Raw genomic sequence first — 5,456 nt, forward strand, 5'->3', positions numbered from 1 at the left:
AACAGGAGTAACCACATTTCATCATCGTCACGCACAACCTCTTCTGTGTTGATACTTAATAAAGCTAAGCAGTCCTACACAAAAAACTGGAAGATATAGCATCACAGAGCAGCAGAACAATGCCATAGGTTGCCTAGCTCTAGCTTGGAAGAAATAACGAGTACAAGCTAGGACAAAGCTCGCCCAAACATTAGCTCCAAACCCTGGGGGCGCAACGCACTGCTGTCGACCATTAGGCGGTGAACAAGCCAAAGCATCAAAATACCGAGGCGTCTCCGTTCCTCGAATGACTTAACTAGCGAGCACCGAGAGCATTCCACTGCCACTTCTTGAGGCCAGCAACACCTCGCAGCCAGACCCTTTCGGCCTTGTTTGATGGAGAAGGTTTGTGGAGGTTTGGAAGGGAATATCCCCGCAGGGTCCAAAATCCCCAGAAATCCTCGTCAGCCCATTTGGCATGCAGGGATTGGGCAGATCAACCCCCTCTGATCCCCACGAACCCCTCTCCATCCATGTGGTACATAAAACCCCCGGAGCCACCCAGGGAATAGAGAAGAGTTGGACGTTTGCTATGCTGCTGTTGTTGTAGGAAGTTTAACCAAATAGAGGGTTTCTAAAGGGAGAGGGATTAGTGGGGAATTGAGGGGATTGGGTGGAGGAGAGGGATTCACCCTCTCCACAAATCTCCCCAATCCCCTTGTATCAAACGAGGCCTTCAGGGGTACAAGAGGGGCGGCAGTGGCAGCCACGGCAGGGCCACTGAGGTCACTCCGGTCCATCACCTTCAGAAGGCCATCATCGCTGATATCCGTCTGGACTATCCTATCTTCCTCGTCCTGCAGTCCTACACACTCCTAAGCAGCGCCAGCATATCCGCCTCCTGCCATTCTCAACAAAAAGTAGGAACACATCAGCAATCATGCAATCGTCTGATGATCACTGAACAGTCAATTTACAAGGTACACTGGATGCAATATTTTATTTATTTATTTGCGAGAAAACTTCCGATCTATTCATCTTTAATCATGACAGTACATCGAACACCAGAAATAATAAAAATTACATCCAGATCCGTGGACCACCTAGCACAACTACAAGCACTGAAGCAAGCCAAAGGCGCGCCGCCGTCATTGCCCCTTCATCGCCGGAGCCGGGAAAAACTTATTGTAGTAGAAAGTCGGAAAGTCGTCGTGCTAAGGCCCCATAGGGCCAGCGCAGCAGAACAACAACCGCCACCAACGAATAGTAGCGTATGTCGGAAGGATCCAACTTGAAAACACATAAACATAGACGAACTACGAGCAGATCCGAGCAAATCCACCAAGGACAGATCCGCCAGAGACATGCCTCCACACGCCCAACTATGATGCTACACACACCATCGGGGCAGGGACTAGGCGGGGAGAACCTTATTCCATCTTCAGGAAGCCACAATTGTCTCGTCTTCCTAAACAGGACACAATCCCTAACAAAACACGAAGAAATAACTGAAAACAGAGCCCTCACACCAGCAAGGGCCGAGATCCACTCCGTCGCCGTGGCCCTAAGGCCACCGGAGACAAGGCGGACCACCGATGGCGCCAGCGGGAGGTAGGGGAACCCTAGACTTGGAGGAGGCAACCCACTTAGGTAATGATTTTTTGCAATCTTTTATATTTTGGACATCGATTTTTACATCTAAGGCGTTAGGCTTGGCGGCATCTTGTTGAATCTGTCCCTTCTCTATCACCACATGCTCTAGCTTCAGCTTTCCACAAGCTCTCTTAATAATCCGTTTGTGCAACAATCAGGAGATAAGCCCCGATGCCACAAAAATTAGCCAAGCAAGAGCCTGAAGATCATGCACTAACCATATCTCACCAGAATTTGATGTTGCCAACCGATAAACATGAACCGATTTTGTTGGTGCAATGCGGTGGCATCGATCCATAGCCTGTAAATCCATCCATCTGAGGATTCTACGGACAAATAAAATGTTGAGCATATGGGAAAATTAAACGAGATAGAACGGACCTAGCCGCCGGTGTTGCAGTGCATGTGGGCCGTGTTATTTGGGTCCTTCGTTTAGACTGGACCAAAGTCTCTTCTCGCTAGGCGCTAGTATACCGAAAACGTTTCTCAAAAAAAAAACCATAGAATCTGTTAGCGCCACTGACCAGAACAATATCAATGACATTGGCACGAACGATGTATTTCTACTCAATCAAAAGGAAAAAAAAGTCACGAACCATGTGGATTAGCCAGGAAGCAGTGCGGCCGACATGCAGACGGTGGATCAAAGGCATCCCCCAAACAGCATGGGCACACGCACGCATGCATTGCGCGGGCGCCCAGATGGCAACAGCACGGTGACGTTTTTAAACCGTGATAAGAGATCGAAAGTTCTCCTCGCAAAAAAGTAAATAAAATAGATATTGTATAGAATTTTTTTAAAATTTTAAATAGTGTATATATTACTTTGATATTGTACTCTACTTTCATTTTGATATTTTATTTAAGCTTGCCCCACCTTAATCTTTCACCGTCCTCCGCCACTGACAAGAACCACATGCTCCCTCACAGATGCAATAGATCATTTGTAGCCATTATTTATTAGAACATTATTATAGTGCCAAAAGGATAAAAGAAAGTGTAAAGAGCCTACATGTGGACCTAGACTAACCATGTTATAAAAGGTAGATGAAGTAGCATAGAGCAAACATGAGAGTACCACCTACAATTGTTGCAAACTTGAAGAGAGGAGGGGATAGAGACAAAGCAAGTTGATTACCATGTTTCTGATTTGGCCTTTGGATGGGAGCCAAACAACATCCCGTGGGATTGAGAGACGCGGGGAATTTGCTGTGTACAGCTTGGTGTGGACTTTCTTCTCCTTAGCCATTGCTGCTAGGCTGAGTGTAGCCTCTGTTTAGATGTTCAATTTTGTACAGCGAAGGGTATTGCTGAGTGAGAAGCGTGCGTTCAAGCCTATAGGATCTCCCCAAAATATAGTACTCACTCGCAGCAGCGGACCTACACAATCAAAACATGGTGGGCTGATACAAAGGGAGGCTTGGTGTTTTTCTCCCATTGCCCCATTTACTCTCAATAAGGCATTGCGTGTTTGCTATGAGTTGGGCAGGCCATGGCCCATTTCTCTAACATGTAGCTCCGCCAGTGCCCCCTTCGTTTTTATTTACTTCACATATTGTTGCTAAAAAGGAAATTTACTTCGCATATTAGCTTTGACCTAGGTCAAATTTTATAACGTGTGACCAAGTCTATCAAAAACAATCTAAACTTTCGCATTAAGAAAAGTACGTACGAAAACATATTGAATGATGATTCTAATGTGTTGGTTTGGTATTGTGAATGTTAACTTTTTTTTGGTATAAACTTGATCAATGTGTAGAAAGTTTGACCCGAGAGCTAATATGCTAAGTATATAAAAACAAAGAGAGTACTCCTACTAGCTAGTGCCGCCGCTTACTGTGAAGGATCCCTACTAAAGAATTTGTGTTTAACTTATGGAAAACCATTCTAGAATTGATGGTTTGTAGGTTAAACCATCACTTATGATAGAGTTCTTTCAGTGATGTATTTACTTCACATCAACTCTTACCAAACTCCATCCTCATTTGATACGGAAGTACATTTCATGATGAACCTAATGGTATTGAATTGATATTGTAGTTATTGGTATTTTTTCTATAAACTTTATCAAAATTCAAAAGTTTGACTGAAGACTAATATGCACTATATTTTGACATGGATGGGGTACTAACCAGGCGAGTCTGAAAAACAAAAAATAAAAAAATAAGTTGCCATGCATTCTTCATCAACATCACTCACTACCTCTTCATGTTTCTGTGTTGATACGTAATAAAGCTCAGCAGTTCTACACCAAAACCTGGAACATTACCAGTCTCTTCTAGCATACCATGACAGCCTTATATAGTTTGCCTAGCTAGCTTGGAACAAGGTACGAGCATAAGCTTAGCACAGAGCCTGCCAAAACATCAGCTCCTGAACCTCGGGGGTGCAACGCACTATTGTCGAGCATTAGGCGGCGAATGAACAAAAACATCAAAATACCGAGTCTTCATTGCGCCGAGAGCATGCCGCCACCGCTCTTCGAGGCCAGCACCACCTCCCAGCCAGGTCCTTTCAGGGGGGCGAGAGGTGCGGCATTAGCAGCCGCTGCAAGGCCGGTGAGGTCGCTGCGGTCCATCACCTTCAGAAGGTCCTCGTCGATGATATCTGTCTGGATCATCCTGTCTTCCCCGCCCTGCTCGTCGCTCAGCAGCGCTAGCAGCTCAGCCTCCGGCAATTCCCCACATTGAAAGAACATATCAGCAATCATTCCCAGTGTTTGGTAATCACAGGGAAAAAAGAAGGTTAACAGCTTTTACGTCTAGGGCGTTAAGCTTTGCGGCATCTTGTTGAAACTGCCCCTTCCCAATCACCACATGCTCTAGTTTGATCTTTCCAAAAGCTCTCTAAATAATCCATCCCTGCGACAATGAGGAGATGAGCCTCGATGCCACAAAAATTAGAGAAACAAGAGTCTCAAGATCATCCCCTAACCATACCTCAACAGAATTTGATGTTGCCAACCGATAAACATGAACCGGTTTTGTTTGACCAATGCGGTAGCATCGATCATAGCATGTAAATCCATCCGAGGATTCTGCAGAACAACTAAAAAGTGGGAACTCCTATGAGGCACCTTAAAAGCATCTCCAATACATCATGTAGATGTAAAAATAACCGAAACATACATCACCAAGGCCTAAAAACGTCCACCCAGCAAATAATATAGATGAGAATTTTATACATCTGCTGTAAAATGCATCACCAAGTGATGCAAAATATACATCACTTGGGCGCAGATATTAGCGCAAATGGCATGCGGACGCATCTTGTTTGATACCGTGCAATTTCTAATTCTAGCATGTAAAAACAGTTTTGACCACTCCGATTTAATTTAGTTCAAGTGGCTTCACTTGTGTACTAGCCGCTCTGATTTACTTTAGTTTAATTTCAGTTTGCACATTCCGATAGTAAAATTCAGTCTCGAAAGTTAAATACAGTGACAGCAGTTTTCACATCAACTGTTGGAAAGGCGCCCGCGGTTGATGTATTTTACATGATCGGTCGGAGTTTGGTGTTTTTTGGTGATGTAAAATCCACTTTTTTATGATGTAAATTTTACATATAATTTTTTTTGTGATGTGTTTTACATCTAACATTTTTGATGATGTATTTTACATCATTTGTAGGAAGTGCTCTAAGCGGATGACCTGGTGCTCACGCGTGCCCGTTCGTGGGCCGGACCAGTGGCGGACCCAGGAATAGGCCAGGCCCCAGGCGAACTGGGCCAGGGCCTAGGCAGCCTTTGTTAACTGTAGTTCTTTGCTACAGTATTTGCTACAGTCAACGAAGCAGATGGGCCTCACGCCCCAGGCCAGCGCCCG

The 5,456-nt window shown here is 44.8% G+C and overlaps 1 pseudogene; it reads right to left on the reverse strand.

Annotated features, from left to right (window-relative positions):
- Positions 1–291: 291 nt before the first annotated feature.
- Positions 292–1,945, reverse strand: LOC123082865 (ATP-dependent DNA helicase DDM1-like; annotated as a pseudogene).
- Positions 1,946–5,456: the final 3,511 nt, after the last annotated feature.

The sequence above is a fragment of the Triticum aestivum genome, chromosome 4A (genome assembly GCF_018294505.1).
Source record: "Triticum aestivum cultivar Chinese Spring chromosome 4A, IWGSC CS RefSeq v2.1, whole genome shotgun sequence".
NCBI classification, from domain to species: domain Eukaryota; kingdom Viridiplantae; phylum Streptophyta; class Magnoliopsida; order Poales; family Poaceae; genus Triticum; species Triticum aestivum.